The sequence below is a fragment of the Lonchura striata genome, chromosome 12, assembly GCF_050655825.1.
Source record: "Lonchura striata isolate lonStrDom1 chromosome 12, ASM5065582v1, whole genome shotgun sequence".
Taxonomy (NCBI): Eukaryota; Metazoa; Chordata; class Aves; order Passeriformes; family Estrildidae; genus Lonchura; species Lonchura striata.
This window is the reverse complement of record NC_140714.1, coordinates 9,901,998-9,921,563: the sequence shown is the minus strand read 5'-3', so window position 1 is coordinate 9,921,563 and position 19,566 is coordinate 9,901,998. Positions and strand designations below refer to the sequence as shown.

The following is a 19,566-nucleotide window of genomic DNA, read 5'->3' as shown; positions in this document are numbered from 1 at the left end:
ATTTCACAACGTTCAAATTTTCTATTGTATCGGTAGCTGCATGAGCTACCTTTCCTTGTGTCCCTGCTTTGACACATTCCTATCCATCCATGTTCCTAAGGGATTATTTTTTATCTCTGTGCACAAGAGGTGCCAGAAGCTCCTGTTGGTTAACTCATTACACTGTGATTGCCTGTCTATCTTAGCAGAAATCACTAAGTAAATATAAATGTGTTATACTTCTTTGTAACGATATATGTCTCTTACTTCCACTTTTCCTGGTACTTGAGCATGGAAAAATTGCAAAGCACTGAGAGAATATTGCTGTATAGGACATAAATTGCAGAGACGTTGATTCCAGGAAGAACATACACACATGCTGATAAACAATTTCTTATCTAATAAATACTGGAGAGAGTGTTTCTTAAATGACAGTGCTTCTCTGAAATCATGCTTTTGGTTGCTGGGTTGTTGGTTTGTTGGTTTTTTTGTTGGTGTTGTTTTTTTTAGTGTTTCAACACCCTGCTGATAGTGTTGTGAAATCTTTGCTGGGCCTTAGCCAATTAACTGAATAAACTTTTACTTGCTTAATGGTTTTATAACACTTCTATTTGAGATAAACTTGCCATTTGTTCGTTTAACTTCTCTCCTGGATTTTGTGTGCAAATACTATCTAATCTCATGGAGATTCCAAGTCTCTAAGACTCAGGTTCTTGCAGAGTTGTCAAATACAGCAATCAGAACACATTTGGATGCTTAACAAAGGTCTCTCAACGATTTTCACTGATATTTTTAGTATTACTTAAGATAATTACTGTTATGATTAACTACATTGAGCTCTCATATTCTGTGATGTAATTTTCCACTTTCATATTTACATTTATTAGTACATGTTCTGTTTAAAGTCATCTTTCATTGCTTAGTGTGTGACACACTTCAGAGAACTGAGATTTTCCAAATCTGCATCCCATAACCTGTCTGCAAAATGCTCCTTCTTTCTAATGGCTAACCAGCCCCTAAAATTTAACTGGAATGTTAAGATCAGAAGTATGATAATGTCACTGAAGATATCAAATGATTGAGTAGAATTTCTTTAATTACAAAAGGATTGGAAAGGAAAATAAATATTCCCTACACACTGCAGATTTTCTTGCTCTGTGACTTATGGTATTGTATTTCATGTTTTCAAGCATTCGAGTAATGGACACAAAATTGGAAGCAGAAGGAAAGGTATAGACATCATTACCTGGAGGCAGTGAAAGAATGGGAGATTTTTCATCCAGTATTGGAGAAATAAATTTGTGTCCACAGGGCATAGGCATTGAGAGGAAAATAACTTATATGAAACCAAGGGCTGTAACAGCCTAATTTTGTTCTCTGGACCCAGGTAAATTTCATCCTAACACCATAAATAAATACATAATATGAAGTGCAGTGGTATTTCCTGATTGATGATCTTGTTAGACTCCAAATAAACATATATCTGCTAAAACTGTAATAACACAAGCTTAGTACATATAGAGGGAATTGCATCCACCTACTAAATATGAAGAAAATGTACCAAAAGGAAAAGATTTGGAGAAGAATGAAATTTTCCTTTAGGCTCAGGGATGATTTTGCTGAGCTTTCCCCTGGAAGACAATCCTTCTCAGGACTGTACAGACATTTTTACATAATTTGTTTCTCAAGCTAATTTAAAAAATAATTAAAATCTTAGTGGTATAGAAGCAGATTTCAGGCATTTAGCTATCTACTATTATTATGCTATAAGCTGAAAAGCAACTCTTCTCTTTGCATTTTGTGTCTCCTGAAAACATTTTCCAGTCTCAAGAACTCTCTGGAGAGGAGAGCCCATATTTGTCAAATATTGTGGGAATAAGAGAAATAATAATAACAGCAAAAAATTGCTTTATCACTACAGTTGTCATTGCTGTTATTATGAATATCATTTGCTGTAACACCTGTGATGTGGCTGGCAATTTTCAGACACTTTAGTGCTTTTACTTTTTTCTACAGAGTTGATAATCCAAACACTGATGTCAGGGCAGAAAATACCAACCATCAGTTTATGAATAACACATCCATAAATCAGCAAGCTGCCTTGTAGCAACAGAATCCCACTCTTAGGAGGTTTATATGGAAGGCACCAAACAGATGAGCCCTGGATGACTGGGCAGGGTTTGGGCTATGGTGTGATTGCCTAGAGCACAGAGGGAGTGTGGTGCAAATAAATGCAGAACTTGGAGCAGGTGTCTGGAAGCCTCTCATTGTTGAGATGTGATAGTAAATGCATGGAAAGGGCACCAGAGTTTAGAAAGCTAAAATTTACTCCATGCAGAATGGGAGATTTCTGGGATTCTGGTTGAGGAATTCAGAATTTCAGTAAGGGAGTTTCTTCATGAGTCTTTGTCAGTGAACCTGATACAGATTTCAGCATCACCCAACTGAGAATTTGACCAGCAATTTCCAAATCCCCAATGCTACACATGCTGGAGTCCCAAACAGCTGCTCTTTCAGACTCTTGTGTAATTGTGAGTCTTAGCCTTTCCTTGAGGATGACCCAGCTACCTTGTCAAGGAACTGCAACAAAACTCTGTGTCCCAGCTGACTTAGTTATACAACCTGGGAAACAAATTCCCTCTGCTCTTCAGCATCCCTAAGGCAATTTTTGGTGCCACATCTTGAATTTCTCCCCATAGAAGGGCCAGATGTATAAAATTGCTCCTTACCCAGACTTACATCCCCTTTAAGACCCCAGAATAGATTCAGAAGGATTCTGCTGAAAGGGTGATTTTCCCCTTTGGTGGCTGAATCACTGCAACATCTGTGTTGAGCTACAAAAGAGCTCAAACACTGAGGGATGACAGTGAAGAAATAAGTAGCTAATATCTCTTTAAGAATCAACAAGAGCAAAGTAATAAAAAAGAAATACAATAACTAACATAATAAAAACATTATCTTACAGGCTTTGTAGAAACATTGCCTTAGGGATGCCACCTGGATATGTTCCACTGACACAGCTGTTCAGACTTTTTCCCTTTGCTGCATAAAAAAATAGAGGCATCTGAACAGCTGTTTGGGTTAATTTTTTAATGCCTTCAGTAAGTAAAAATAAAGGCAAATTACATGAATGAGCAAGGTGATGTTGATGAATCTGTGTGCATACACAGATGCTTTAAAAATTTCTCAGAATACTTCCAGGACTTCATCCATAGTAAATAAAGGTCTGTTGTCCATGGAAGGAGCTGAGTCAGAAGGGCATGTGGGGCATTTCCATTAGTTTGCTGACCAGGGCTAGCATTCTCTGTCCAGCATATCTTCTCTGTACAAATGAAAGACTTTTGTTTAGGGAAAAGTGGCAGACTTGGTCATACTGAAATCAGTCCACAGTCACCCCACTGACTTCACTGACATCACTAAAAATGTCATTAATTAAAACAAGCAGACAAATTAAAAACTCCATCCTGATTTTGCTTAAATCCATTCATCCATTCTGGAGCTGTCAGTTCCATTGCCTGCCAAAGAGCTACTCCCTAAGAAGGTATTTGAGGGGAAAATGAGAAAAAGCATGTAAGGGTGTCTGGCTAGACATCATTTTCCAATAAAAAATGTCATTTTTTGTTATTTTCAAAATCACTGTGTTGGGGGAAAGGGGGAGGCAGAGGATTCTGCGCTGCTCTGTCCTGCCCCTCCTGACACACAGCACACTGAGAGCGTTCCAGGTTGAAAAAGAGTCAGGTTTAAAAGCGTGATGGAATGAAACAAGTGGGAGTTGTGATGTTTTTTGTTACCCAGTGTTTCACACACCTCTAGCGGCAAACCCTCTTCGTTGCCAAGACAACCCCGAAGAAATACGAAATCCAGAACAATACGCTGTGTACGAGGAGCCTCGTATTCTCTGGTGCACGCGTTCGTTGTGAATGTCAAGGGAAACAGTGCCCTGCCCTCCACAGCGACCCAGGTAAGTGCAGGTAAAGTTACAGGTGATGCCTGTGAGATTATATTGACTTACATTTAGAGATTGTCTTTTGTCCTGGCTCAAGGGCTACCAAAGCTCAAGGGCTGGCTCTGAGTGCCTGGGCACTGTATTCCTGCAGTGCAGCATTACCCAAGGCTGGCAAGGCAGCACCAGGAGGATTCCTGAGGCTGTGATGCAAGTAATTCAGGGCTGGGGCTCTGGCTGCTCTCCTCAGCCAGTGCTGCATGTGAAAGTGTCTGCAGCAAGCAGGGAATGCCAGCCTGTGGTGATCTGCCTTTACAGCAGGTCCTAAAGGTTTCTCAGGCGGCTGAACACAAGGTTGTACAGCCATAAAGGTCTTTTTGCTCTGTAACTGAGATATACTGATATACTGAGATATACTGAGCTGTGCTCTGTCTCTAGGTCAAAGGAAATATAATTGTGACTTAAGCCTCTTTGCTTAAGATCCTGGCTCTATGCAGGACAGTGGAAGATCTGGAGCCTTGGGTTTGTTAATGCTTATTTATTTAAACCCAATGAATGAACCTCGAACAAAGGTTGAGGAGGTCAGAATAAATATCTGCAGGGATGCTTATGGCACCCTCTTGCAGGCAGGAGCCTCGTGAACTTTTTGTGTCTTAAAGAAATGTTATGTGCAGTTTGCAAATTATAAGTAAATAGTCTCCAAGTCATTTTTAAGATTCTCATTGTATTCCCAGTGACAGGTAATAAGTGATAACATTTTTCTTAAGAATGATAGGAATACTCTTTTTGCTATGCTTGAAGTTGTCATTGACCTCCTTTTTAGGAATGTCTACACCCTTAGGAAGTAATGTCAGCTCCCCATTTGGTTAAAACTCTTTGTTAAATAGGGGAGCAGTACTTGGAGCAGGGGACACTGGATTCCACATAGCAATGCATCCATTTTGCTGTGCACCCAGTGTGAGGACAAAACCATTTTAGTCTGCATTGAATCATAGCAGCATCCCAAAAGTAAGCAGGAAAATGCCAACATCTTTTGCATCCTTTTATTCTTTGGCTCTCTGTTTTGTATCAGCTGTCTGTCAGATGTTCACAGCAGGAAACTCAGCAGGTGTATCCTGATGAACATGGTCTTTAAGTGGGCAGGGAACCTTGGGGGACTGCAGCTTCCTCCCTTCTGCTGCACTTCTAGAACCACATCACATTCCTCTTTTGTAATTGTGTGGTGGGATAGAACAGCTCCAGGACTTTGGGCTCTGAAAGACAGGTAGCAAGCAGTGGTAGTTTGGTATGACAGGAGCACCAATCCAGCACAACAAACCAGCTGGTGCTGACAACTCCATGTCTATACTATTGACACTTGGGGGTTTTAACCTGAGGCTGGTATGAGTTTAGTCCTGTAGGCTGAGCTCTGAAACTGTGTGGTATTAAGTGAAGCACAGTCATCAGGGATTCACTTCAGAAACCCTTACCTGTTCCAGAATAAGACATAGATGTAGATTAGGATTTGTAGAGCAGAAGGTCAGACTAATCAGTGCTGAAAAACACGTGTTGCATATTTGAGCATCATAGCAAGACACTCTGAAGCAGAGCTGGTTCTGCTTTCATGGCTCCACCAGCATGTCCAGAGCTTCAGCTCCCATGTCCATGACAGTCTCTCCCTGGCTATGGGACAAACCCCAGAAGCAACAGTTCTGCACTGCGCTTCCTTTGTCTTCCTGAAGAACAAACTCTACAGTGCACCGAGAACCATCACACCTTCATTCTATCAAAAAACACATCCTGTTAGAGCTTCGGGTGAGGCATCCCTGAGCTCAGGCCGCTCTGCTCCTCTTTTAGCACCTTAGAAACAAACTGAAAACTCCTGGCTGCTCAGGAACAAAGGAGTATGTGAAAGAGCTGCAATTTCATAAACTATCGAGTGGGAGTTGGAGCGATTATAGAACATCCCGTTCCAAAAGGAAACAAATGAGAGCCTGACGCTGCCGGGTAGTCGTGACGTGTGCGGCCGCAGAGTGAGTCAGTCCGTGTGAGATTCAGATATGGACCTAGAGGGAAAACATTTGTGGCAGCAGGACCGATCACATGCTCATAGATGGAATTACCTCAGCTCATTTTTCATGCATGTGTTAATGTATTTGCTGCGCTTCTTCAGCAAAAGGCAAATAATACAGAGGGAAAAGTCGCGTGTAGGAGCTGCTTTATCTGTCTCTTCTTGCAGCCTCCTGCTTCCCACCCACACTCCTGCACAGCTGCTGATAATGTATCGCGAGCTGTGTTTTGGTATATCACTGTTTTGTTCAGTAAGATGGGATGTGCTGCTGTTATTTGTGTTATTATTTGTGTTATTAGACCAAAACATTGTTCTAAAGGCATAGGTGAATTGGACAATTAAATGAATTATTGTGAAATTATTTAGTTTATTAGTGATATCTTGCTTTAATAGCTTAGAGCTCAGTTGAATGCTTGTATTCATTTAAATATGAAAACTGAAGTCTAAGGATCCTGAAAGGAGCCTATAGAGCTGATTCTCTGTTACATGGGCGATGTGTAATGATGTATAAATTGTGAAATGAATTGCCTGTTTGCTGGAAAATTGTGGTGATCTCCTGGTTGTGGTCCAAGATAAGAAACCTTGGCATATTTTAAGGACAGGGAAGCTTTAGTAGTAATTCTATCTTGAGATGTTCCCAGCTCAGCCTTTTTTCCACACTGTTTTACTCCAGCTCAGCCCCCTCCCAGTTGTATCTAAACAACTCCTCATGTGACTCTGCAGCAAGCCACATCAGGAACTGCTGGTGGCTAAGACTGTGAACAAAAAAAACTGTAAAATAGAAAGGATTTTTGTTTTTATTTTTTTGTGTATATGTTTTGGTTTGCTTTGCTTTTTACTTCAACTAGATCAGTGCCTGTTCAGCATTGCTGCTGTGAACAACTGCTCTGGCCCAGCTGAAAGGCCTGAGTGTTATTTGGCGGGGGGGACACTGGCAGGGGCTGGTGGTGGGAACTCTGTGACAGCGCTGCCACCAAAAGCTGCAAATCAGGAAACCGTAGCTGGTAAAATATTGCTTCATTCAGCAGCAAAAAACAACAGCTGCTGTGTCTCCAGAAGGAAAAAGAAAATGAGGATGTTATTTGGCTACAGAGTTAGGGTTGGAGGACAGACTGGGGGAAGGATTTGGGCTCAGGGTACAGAAGTCTCATGGATGAAAAAAGCCTTAGAAAGCAATATCAGGCTTTAGGTGTTTCCTATCTCGTGTGCTGAAATCTCATAAGCACATATGATATTTCATGGAGGTTCAGCTAAATCTAAAGCAGAATTGTAGGTCTGAGTTGTAGTCTAACTCTCAAAGAGCACCGAAGAAGTGAGCTGAGAGCAAAAGCAGAACTCTCCTTGCACTGAAACAGAGAAGTCTGTTTTTTTTTCCTCTCTGTGTACAATTGCCTTATTGATGTTTCAAAGCAATGTTAGACTGGAGACCCCTCCCCAATAGACATGGAGGGTCTGTGCTGGTGTAGCTGAAGTCCATAGGTGAGCAAACTGGTCTGGGATGGCTCTGACCTCCAGCAGCACTAGAAGAAGAAAATGGTTAGAAAAATACTTCATTAGACATTTTGTTTATAGTGAAGCCTTGGCAAACCAGGCTGGCTGTTTCTGCCACAGAGTTTCCCTCTGGGGACTGGCTTGAATTAGGTGGGGTGTCTATCTCCGCAAAACTGCAAGCTCAGAGCTGGAGCCATCACCCCAAGCCACCATTATCTGTTTCATCCTTACATGTTCCCTCCTCTGCCCTGGCATGGGCACTCTCCCCTCTTATCAGTGAGGTGCCAGCATTTCATTTGCACAGCTGAGTGCTCCTGAACTGACTCTGTGCATCCATCAAGGTCATGAAGTCATTCAATCCCTTGCTGAAGTAGCCTCTGGTCAGGAATACAGGACTGCAATGCTGCTGCTGCAGCTTACAACACCAGAGAGATAACTTTCCTGCAGTACTGCAAAGCAGCTTTCCTGGAAGAGGTAATGGTTTGCCAGTATTGCAGAAGGGTAATTTTAAACCCATAAAGAGCTCTTATTGTAGTCTCAAAGCAGACTTGAAAACCAGCCGCGCCCTCTTTATCCTGGCTCAGATGAAGTGCCAACGCCGTCAGAGAAAAGGTGTTTGCAGCAGTGCCATATCCTGGGGTGGCTGGCACAGGTAGTGACAGCCAGCAGGACTTTAGCACCACGCTGGGGATTCTAGGAGAGGGTTTGCCTGCTGGCAGGCATGAAAAACAGGGCTTCTGCAGCTGCTCCTCTGCTGGCTCATGGGTGGCATCCCCCACAACAGCTTTATGCAGCCGTGCTGAGCCATGCCACCCTTTCCTTGTCACAAACCCCGCTCCCAGCGAATGCCAAGGGCAGCCCGAGAGCTGCGAGGGGCTGATGGCAGTGCCCATCCTGGCAGAGCAGAGAGCTCCTCATGGGCCATGCAAAACACCAGCCCATGGGAGGGCCTTGCTCCAGCAGGGAATGAGCCAAAGGTGCGGGAATAACCCAGGGAGCTCAAGGAGGGGCCACACCTCAGCCCCCAGCACTGAGGGTTGGAAGGAGGTCACCTCCTATTTCAGATTTTTTCCCTTGGGTTTCTATTCTTTCAATTCTACCCTTGCTTTTAGAAAGGATCAGGGTGGGGGAGGATGGATTTATTTGAGAGGAATTCCCTGCACCTTGAGCTGCCTGTGTTAGTCAGGGGCAGGGAAGATGGAGCACAGGAGGATGGTGCACGTCCTGAAAGGTGCATAGGCAGCTCAGCCTCCCCATGAGCAGCCATGGCTGAGGCACATCCCTCAATAAGGTGCCTCTGTAGGGGTGCCTGGCTGCCCCTAATTTGCACTGGTGGAGGTGCACTGCACCAGCACAACATTCTTAGCAAGGCCCTGGTGAAGCAAATTCCACGAATGAGAACAGGGATAAGCAAACCTGCTGGCACCAGACAAGGGAGGGGATTGGCAGTGCCTGCCAAAGGTGCTGTGATGGAGGGGAAAGGGAGTCAGCTGCAGAGCTGATGCTGCTGCCTCTCAGGGAACAGGCTCACGGCGCCACTTCTGCATTTGTAAAGTCAAATTCCTAAAAGTGACAGCACTTGTGGTCATGGTGACACGGACAGTGGTTTCTCAGCACTTCCAAAAGTCTTTTGAGATAGCCTAAATGACCAAGTACTGATGATGATAGAATGTGTATATCCAATTATATGAGCCCTTAAACCAGCCATTTCCCCTTTCTTCCATCATTCCAATATAACTAGGTGCAGGAAGACACTCACAAAAGAAATATTGTTTCTATTAATAACTCCATGCAATCATTTTTGCAGATTTTTATTGAAGGTTCAGAACCAGCAAATTGAAATAATCCTACAAATTTGCATAATCTGAACTGGGCACTGCATCTGATTCTTCTAAACTGTTCTTTTATGTCTGCAAGGAACCAAGTGAAACCATCATATTTAGAAACCATTGAACTGTAGGACTTGGGAAATTCAGATTCTACTATACATCAGCTTCTGAGCCTGAAATTAAGATTTGTTATTGTGACTGCACATGCTGGGAATCAGGATGAATAGCAAACATGCAAATTCAGTTTTTAACTGTGAGCCACATAGAATTAAAAATAGACAAGCCAGTTCCATTAATGGAGAGGCAAGCAGAAGCACTGTGATTTCCTATAGATGTGAGGTCACAGTTGATTGTGGTTGTCAGGATTTTGTAAAGATGCTCACAGACTGCAAGGTTTCATGGATTTTCTCGTGACCAGAGATTTGCACCATGTTTACTATTTGCTATTCACTACTATCACTTTTCGCTAATAGAGTCAGGAAAACAATGTCAGGTGACTGGTACAATTGATCAACATACCTAATGAATAGCAGGACTGAATAGGGGGGCAAAGGGACAGTAAATGCGTTCAAGTGAGAAAGTGATGGCCCATGATTTTTCTGGGAAACAAATACATTTTGGAAAATATCAGCTTTAGTTTTTGAACTAACTAAGATAGGGTCATGTGCTAAATTTGCAATTAATATTATTTTAAAGAATAGATCAAACAGCTCAAGCAGATTTCCTCTAACTGACAAGTTCCATTAAACAAGAAAGCTCATTCTTAGTAGGAGATTTTAATATAACACTGAGAACAGAGAACAAAACAATGAATGGAAACATATCAGCAGTCAATTTCCTGAGTATTCAAGCCTGCATTATACTTTGTTCTTTGCTACAGCCATGGCTCTGTAATTATCAAGCGTATTCATGGGACTTTTTCCTATTGACACTCAGCGTGAGCGTGGCTGGAAAGAGATTAAACTTTTGTGGCAGCCATTTGAATTTGTCTAACTAAAAACAACCTGCAAGGCTGTGGGGAGCTGTATGTCTCAGGGGATTTGTGATGGTCTGCAGAAGCTGCAGGTCACAGGTTCAGAGCTGTGCTGGGTGTGTGCAGGGCCTGTAGCACTGGACCCCTGTGGCTGCAGTCACTGGCACAGTCACAAAGCAGTGACTGGTGATGGGGCAGATGCTTCAAGATGTTCCTCTGTTACGTGACCAAGGCATGCTTGTTGGACCATGAATGGCATCACTGGGTAAAGCCATTGCCTATTGGCTTTTCCTCAGGAAAGGAACTGTTCCTGCAGGACTTCATCTCGTAGACACTATCACTGCTTCTCAAGTGATGCTCCAAAATAACTCTAGGCCAGGTTATATCCTCTCCATGCTACCAGGGAGCCTCATTTTGTTATTAACCATTGTCTTTGTGCCTCTCATGCACCCTGTGCCAGGGAATTCACTGCTGTGTGGGATTCTGGGGACCAGCCTCTCAACAGCTTTCTGGGCAGGTTTGCATCTCTGCAGATGATATGGAGAGATGTAGTGGTGAGTGAGGAGCAGTGCCTGGAGCCTGCTGGTGATGGCTGTGAGGAAGGAATAGGAGTAGTATGTGGCAAGTGGATTGCAGGGAGAGGGAACTGTGAGCTGGTAGCATCTCCAGTCTGAGGAAATCCAGAATGTTCATGTTAACTCTTCTGGAGCCTTGATTTCATTTGTAGTAACCTGAAGTTTCCTTCCCCCAGCTGGTCAAAACCGTGCCTATCCACTATCCAGACAAGAAATATCTCTGTGAGGGAGCACCATATCTCTTTGCTGTTCGGTGCAAGTGTGGGCAGCAATTCAGCTCCTCAGCTTGTTGCCTTGCTTCAGTCCTCAGATTTAGGCAGGTACCATGTCTTTTTACACAGTTCCCTGTTTCTGTGTAAACAACCATTTTAGCCAAAGATGGAAAACCCCAGAATCCTGTTTACTTAGGCTCCTTTGCAGTTCCATAGAGCAGAAGCAGCAGTGCTGGTGTGGTGGCTTAGCTCCAAATCAGGTAATTGCTGTGCATTCTGCCCTACTTACACACCCCCCATAGTTTCAATTAGAACAATTGTTTCCATTTTTCTTTCCTGCTCTGTCAAGTATTAATACAGGTGCTGTTAAGCTGCTCGTGTGATCCCTCACCTAGGTGTTGTGTTTCCATGGTAAAGACAGACATCCTCATGTGCATACCTGGACCGAATCCCCATTGGCACAGACTGATGTAATTCCATAATAGAGCAGTGTTGATTTGCACCACATGAAGACACAGCTTTCCAATGCAGAGAGCCACATCATTCTCTCTAATTAAAGGCTCTGTATGAATGCCTATGATCTATTTACTTTTCTACTCACTCTTCAGCCTTGCAAATAACATGATGTTTGGGTAGCCATTCCCACTTCTGGTCACAGTGGTGGTCTCTAGAGAATACAACATGCCTCTTTTTAATGTCCTTCTCCCCAGCTGTTCAAGAGTGGATCTATAGGGGTATCTGAACTCTTTCACTCTGGGCTGTAGTGTGGTACATAGAGTTCATGATGTCTGATACGTTATGAATTGCTGGAAAATGTATTCTTTGGAAACAAATCTCTCTAAATTTACCAGAATTAAGAATGAGGAAGGATGCCTGAAAGCTACACAGCAACAGGAGATTACACGCTTGCAGCTTAAGCCACCTGGCATTTGAGCATTCATGTTCACAGCTGAGGGCTCCAGCACTTATTATGCTGTTTATATGATCAGGAGAGCCATCATCTGATAAAGAACTAGGCTTGAAATGGCACATGTTTGGGCTGGTGGGCTCTGTGTCACACACTGGGGTGAGGTTTGCTGTCTGATTTTCTAGTCTGTCATGTGGCCCATCAGATGGTTATCAGCATCATATGCATGTGCTAAATGGATTGATGTTTGTGTGCATGAAGGCTTGAGCAGATCATGGCTTGGATTTCTCTGCTGCTCAAGGCTGTGGTGGCTGGTGTCATGGAGACCTTTCTAGTGACTTCGCAGGGAATACAAGTAAGCTGTTATATTTTATGTAAAATAAGCAGGCATTGCCTTTCCCAGCACTCCTTTCACAGTTTTCTGAAATGCACAGAATGCATTCATGGATCAATTCTCAGCAGACAAAGAATCAGAGCAGATCCTTTACAAACATTGAGTTGACACACATAGGAGGCAGTTGAGTTGCCTACCTGTACAAAGCAAAGTGGCACAGAGTCCCAAGGCAGTGCAAAGGAGAGTGGCTTTATTGCAAAAAACAGACCTTTTAAAGCAGTTAGCCAGTTGTCAGTTCACACAGTTTGAAGGCACAACGAGCCCAAGCCAACCAAGCACCACAGCACGATGTGGACACGTGGCAGTCACGCAGCGTGGCTCTCACGGCTCTCACATTTCTCTACCCCTGTTCCACCTGAGCCACCCTCCCACAGTTCCCTTCTGCTTAGCCTAAGTAGAGGCCTGAGCCATGATTTTACAAGGGTAACAAGGCCCTTATTTTATAAGGCTTTACCTATATGCAACACCTACCCATATGTGATACACTACAGTGCCTCTGTATGTCCCACATGAGCTCCATCTGTCCCTAAAAGAGGATGTGAATCTCCTGCAGGCCCTGACTTTCACCTGCCTTAGAGGGGTCACAAACTTTTCAAATAGCTCTAGATGCCTTTGTTTAGATACCTAGAACACACCCACTGGTGAAGTGCTCCAGCTGAACAAACACTGATAAAATTTGTCTTTAAAATGAACTGTTATAAAATTAAAAGATGTAAAAATTTCATTCTAAATTTAAGCTAAGGCTGTACCTCAGTACTGGTGGGACTTGGACTGGCACCTTTACAGTCTGCTTTGGAGAAACCTGGAAATGGAATTAATGGATAACTGAGAGGTGTCTGTCAGCATCTCTTATAGGCTGCAGCATGCTGAAGGCAGCACTGAGACAGGGCTTTATCAAAGTGCTGGGTTTACATTGTGGTAGCTCCTGTTCTTGAAGCTGCTCTCAGGGTGATACAGGCTGCAGTCATCCCAAAGCTCTTTTCACTATATCTCTTGTGTTAAAATGGCCAAACATCTGGTCCAGCAGGACGTGGTTTGTAAAAGCAGTACATAAAGTTGCTATATACTTCTCAGTCTCATAGAAAGTGCAGAACAGTATAGCACAAGGTGCAGAGATAATTTTATCTCAACTCCAAATTCTCATTATTTCAGGTAAACCATCCTGACTTTGTCTGTTCTCTCACATTGCTGAAATTTTTCTTAAAATTTTGTTTGTATCCATATGGGGAAATATTTTTGTGTCTTCAGCTTCCCAAGGCTTCTAAATTTCTAAAATTACCATGGCACTGTAGGTCTAAAATGACAGTCAGCATGCCCTGGAGCTCACCACCAGTCATTCTTCCTTGTGCAGTAGCTGTTTGCAGAGTCAGGGCAATTCTTTATATACAGATTTTGTCACCCCCTTCATGCAAAACAAAAGGGTTTGGTTGTTTTCCCAAAGCAAACAGTCTGTGTCAGCTGTCTTGCACTAGCAGAAAAAACAACCAACCAAAACAGCATGAGCTTTTATATCCACGTCCATGAGTGGCAGGTCACAGGTTCCCTGCAGAAGTGACGGGGAAGGTAAACAGCTCAGAGCACGCTGTGTTTGCCATGCCATTCCAGTGCACAGCAAAGCTGTCCCCAGCCCTTCTCCCCCTTATGCAGCAAATCACATTCTGATGTGTAAAGAGCAGTTAATAAAAAGAAGCCAAATTATCATTCTTTACTAGATTTTAATTACAGCCTGCCCAAGACATCCCTTGCACGATAGTCCTGTAGGAATTTAGGCACTATGAGCTAAATCAGGGAAGGTTTTAACTCTTGGGCTCAATATGAAAACAAGACAAATGGGAAGGAATACACCTTTCGTATCATGCTCTTCCAGAAAGAGAAAGTTCTAAAAAGACAAAAGCCCAAAACACCGGAAGGTTTTATTTGTGCTGGTCTGTATTAAGCCAGTTATTATCCTATCAATTGTTTGTGTAGCCGCTGTTTATACAAAGTGAAAGATGGCACACAGGAACACGTACCAGCAGTCTGTGTTTTCTGATGAGGTCCCACGTGCTAGAGCAGGAGCAGGGAGCTGGCTGCTGTCTGGGTGTCCTCTTGGTGCCTCACAATGGGGTTGGAAGGGAAAAATTACAAGAGCCTTAGGGACGTGCTGCATTTAGATGGCTGCCTGTAAGATAAGGTTGGCATTGCCATTTGTCCCCAGCTGTGCCAGAGGAGGACTATGGTTTGGTGTCTCAAGCCTGGAGGTAGGTGGCCTCAAACAGGGGTCTTTAGGCTGCAGTTTTGGTTCAGGCAGTTCATTAAGAGCAGCTCGTCGATCCTTGACACTGTGTGATGTTTGCAAAGGGTGTAATTGCAGAATCCCGCCCAGCTTTTGCACTGGCTATCGAGATGAATGAGCAGATGGAAATCAGGTTTATACTTCCCTCACCTTCTTGAAATGACTCCTCAGAGAATTATTTACCTGGTAGTGTGTGCCTGGGTAATGTACTCTGGACCATAACGAATCACAATATTGCTGACAGAGACCTGGGCTCAGCTGGGCACAGAGGAAAAAAGGACAGGTTTGAAATCAGTTTGCTGTCTAGCCAGTTGCCAAGGTGGAAGTTTTAACAGAATGGATGATACTGTCCCTTCTTAACTCAAATCCTGCCGGCCATATTTCACACCATCTGGAGTTTATGCAGAGCCCCCTTTGGGAAGGCAGCCAATAAAGAATTACAATTATCTAATCTTGCCATGATAAACGTGTGAATAACCATTTCAGAGTCTGACTGGAAAACTACTGCAACCTGTCAGTGCTCCTTAGATGGTGGCCAAGAGGGCACCTGATGACACGCTGGAAAGCGTGGCTCAGGAGATAAACAGGAGTTGGCTCGTACCAGACACCAAGCTGAAAACAGTCGGATTTTCACCAGCTGAAACAAAGGACAAAAAGAGAATGTAACTGCTGGGCTTGGGAGAGGTGACACCCCCGTCCACATTGATTCCCATGGACATTAAGACACTCGGCACTTTTTGGGAGGGCTGGGGCTATGTTTTACAGCAGTTGATCCAGAGCCACTATCTTTTAAGCTTTTGCAGCAGTCTCTGCTGGAAATCTTTGGTTTCACACTTTTAATTGGTTCTCAGATGGAATGAGAGTTGGTTCGGTCTTTGTTTTCCAGTGTTGTGGAGTTCCTATTGACATTTTTTTCATCCCACCCTGAAAAAGAATTTTCGCATGGCTTTCCCCACATTGTTTGCAATCAATGATTTCCCTGTAATGGATACTAAAAATTTTTAATGGCAGCTTTTGGGACTCACTGGTGCTTGGGAGACAAGAAATGTGCTTTAGTGATCTTCCTGGCTCGACATAAATTTCCTTTTTAGCAGCACCTGAAAAGAATCCTGGATTCACCAATATGAGTATGCTCTTTGTCACCACTTAATTCTCCTTGCATGACGCTTTATCTTTGCTTAGTCTGGTCCATTCTAGATGCTTCTAATTTCTGTCCATTCTCTTCTTTCAGTCCAGCTGCTACAGGGAGTGAGGACAGCTACAGAAACCTCTGTCTCACTGTCAGAATAAAACCTGTAATTCACATTGTATACAGCAGAATTATGCTTCTTTTTTCAAGGAATGTTCCCAAAGTAGACACAATTTGAGAAACAAAACAGAATAACTCTCCTTGGCAAACAGGTGCCTTTATGCTGCTCCACAGCACCAAAGAATGATGTTCTGTGGCCCTTTTACACACATTCACAGGTAAAAGATTGGGAGTAATTTGCTCAAAAATTCCATCAGCAAATCTGCCCAAGCCTAGCTTCATTGTTATGCAAGTATTTAATTTTCTTTAAAATTCCCCAGCAACCCATAGCAGGTGTTGCTGCTGGGTAAGTGTTGTGAAAGGGTCCCAGAACAGGGCTTGCTGTTCCTCTCTGTTTAGGCAAAGGGGTTTTCCTATTGTTACTGGCACTGAGGTGTGAGGACTCTTCCAAGGCAGGCTTCTTGGTACGTGAGAAGTGATGCAAGTTGTGGAATCATGCAAGAGCCTTGTTGTCACTAAGTGGACAAAAGGGATTGTTGGTGGGGGCAAAACCCTCAGCATCAGCCTACCTAACCAGCAGCCTGGTTTCTGCTTTGTGCTGGGAGTTGGTGTTTTTGGCTACCTAGAAAATACTTTGGGGTAAGGTACAAGGATCTTGATAGGATTCAAACATCGACTTGAGTGATTTCAGCACTATTTTGCACATCTCCCATTTTTATTTCTAGCCTCATGGCCTTTTGAAGCCATCTTTTAGGCAGCAAGTTTATTAGAGGTGTGACTTTCAGAAAACTCGTGTTTGTTTCAAACCAGAACTAACCTCACTTTTGCTAGCTCAGGTCAATGGAGTTACATCCCTAAATCACAGAGAATTAAGACAGAGATAGCCCCTGTAGCACGTTCTGTTTGCACTACCTTGCACAAAGAGTTATAAAAGAAGTCAGGTGAAGATTTTGGAGTGGTTATCACCAAGACTTATACTGATGGTCTAAATTAATTGTAAAATATGGACTTCAGAGCAAACAGCGCCAGCATCAGTGTCTGGGACTTTTAAAGAATGCCACTGCTTGATAACCAAAAGCCCAGTGACAAACTCTTCTATCCCTGTCTTGAGAGTTTGCAGAACAACCACCATCATTTTAATCATCATCTTAGGTTGCTCAGTGCTTCACAAAAGGGAAGTTTGCTTTCATTACCTGGAAAAAGAAGATGAGCCCTGATGTGCCATTCCAAACCATATGCCTTTATGGACCCTGCTGTAGGCAAGGGCTGGGGTGAAGCATGTCGTGGGAAGGCAGATAACACAAACATGAAAGCAGCACAAAACATGAGAGCCTATAAATAGCAGGAAATAAAGAACAATACTGTGATAAAATCCATAAGACAATAAAGACCAATGTGGGAGAGACCATTTCCCCCCCACCCTTCTCCAGAGTTTCTCCTATTTCCCAAAGCTGCAGAGATCATCTGACTGCTGTGTGGTACATGCCAGTCAGCTAAGCACCAATTCCAGTGCTTGGAGCCTTACACAAAGTATTTCAAAACCCTGTTCCTTTTTCTTTCTTGATGTCCTGCCATGACTATTGTGGTATTTAGAGCCATTCCCAACTCACCAGCTCATCAGAGCAAGTAGAAAAGAAGGAAGAGGAAGGGGGGGAAAAGCCCTATGGAGATTTATAGTCATTAACAGCCTTTATAGGGTTTCAGACATTTTTGTGGTAATTCTTGGGAAAGGACACATCCACGATGAGCTGGGGTTTATTTTGCCCCTGGCATAAGAAATTAGACTGATTCCAAGAAAATATTTGCTGTTTACCAAGAAGAGGGCAAATGTAGCTAGAAAATGGCAATGGATGTGAACTAGGAAACTTGTTTAAATTTTGGGTCATTCCCAGCTCCTGACCTGGCCCCTTTGAACTGGATCCTGCACAGAGCAAGTCTCTGGAAGCTCCTCTGCAGAGTGAATCTATGGCTGTGCAGTGGGCACTGCAAAGCTCCCTCCCTTCACTGGCAGCAGCAATTGAAGATGGTTAATTACCATGAGAGATAGCTATCACTCGTAAACCTGCATCTCACAGGAACATGTCCTGTCAGGAGGTAACCACCTGTGGGCCCAAAATGTCATGAGGACAGCTCACAAGCACATATATTCTTGGTTTGGAGTGTAAACTTCTCTGAGGAGCAGGTTTTCCTGGGTGTTTCTGCATGGCCCTGTCCCGTGGTGCCCTAATTTCTGAACCAAATCTTCCAAAAGGGTAACACTAACTTGTGTGAATGGAGTTAGGCTGATTTACAGCAGGGGAGGATTGAGGCCTTATTGTAAGAAACAAGAGGATTATATTGGCCTCAGAGTTCATGTCAGAGCTGAGACTGGAACTCAGGAATTACTAAGCACTTTTCTCAATTGCTTCTGGTTAGCTTTAAAGAGGGAGTTGTGTTGAGGAAAACCTCCAAGAATATCCGATTTAATGGCAAATCCACTCTCTTTTTTTCCACGACTGGTTCTAAGATGCCTGCCTACTAATGAACGTGCCTTTTTGTGCTCACACAATGGAGTTGCTCCCTCGTGGCCCACCCAATCCTCTTACAGCATCCCACCAGGGAGACGCAAGGATAAGTTTGGAGGTGACGCAGAGAGAGGCTCATTATGCAAAAGGTGACTGGTTTGATTCAGAGGGTTCAGAGGTGACAGTAAGGTCTGAGGAGCTCTAACTAAAAAGTTGACTGGCTACCACTAATGCTGCGTCACACTCCATCATGTGGCATGGCAAACAAATGGGAGATTTATATCTCTCCACAGCTGGGGGCTGGATTTCTGCCTACATGGAAGCGTGTCCCACTTTATGCTCTACAGCTTTAGGTCTCTTCATGCTCTGTTGTGCAGTTTTCAACTCTGTTTTTTGGAGTCAGAATGCCTCAGATGATCTCACCTCAACCCCATAGGCTGCTCCTTCCTTCTGAAGCCATGTTTTGATCTTAACTAATGTTCACAATTTCCTCCTGTAGGGAAGTGGGTCAAATAGTCATGTTCCACCTTTTTTTTTTTTTTTTTTCAGTCAGATATGAACATTTTGTGCAGAGAGATGAAGCAATTCAGCCAATTCATATCTTCTGACTCCTACTCAGTGCTTTAACCCATGTCCACCATCTTTCCTGGACTACTGCAGTGTTTATAGGACATTTGACTTCATTTGGTTTATGAAATTTTGCTTATTCTGCCTTTCTTGAGCATTAGCCCACAAGGCAGCTTGCATGCTTTTCTGTCTCCAACATTTTTTTCTGCTTTTTTTTTTTTTTTTCCCATTTCCAGAAGGACTTGTTCCTTAGAACAGATGAACCACATACTGAGAAAATGAACAGGCCAGATTGTCTAGTGCTCCGCACCCACAGCTGAAGACAGATTTTCCGGAGAACTCAGTTGCCAAGGAGGCATCTAAATAAGTGACAGATACTCAGAAGTGGAAATGCACCCACTTCTTTTGGTGCTCAACTAGTGCTAGAGCTGCTCTGAAAAACTTGCTCTGATACGGTTGTTCTCCTTCACTTATGCCACAAGACTTCCCCATCTCCTCTTTTGTACTCAGTTTGTGGCTCTTTGCCATGCTCACCCTCATGCCATACTCCATCCCACAGGTCTCAGCTGACCTTCTTCTTGTTGCCGTGTCCCTGTGCACCATTAAAAGGTCAGCATG

At 43.4% G+C, this 19,566-nt stretch overlaps 1 protein-coding gene across 2 annotated transcripts in view; it reads left to right on the top strand.

Moving 5' to 3' along the window:
* Positions 1–3,841: 3,841 nt before the first annotated feature.
* The window catches only part of SLC6A6 (solute carrier family 6 member 6), a 93,308-nt gene continuing 77,583 nt past the window's right edge, over positions 3,842–19,566 (top strand). Inside the window, exon 1 of one of the 2 annotated variants that reach the window (XM_021531631.4) lies at positions 3,842–3,940. The gene's annotated coding sequence lies outside the window, so the exon portion shown is untranslated. The remainder of the gene's footprint in view (positions 3,941–19,566) is intronic. The other variant, XM_021531674.4, reaches the window with a different exon arrangement.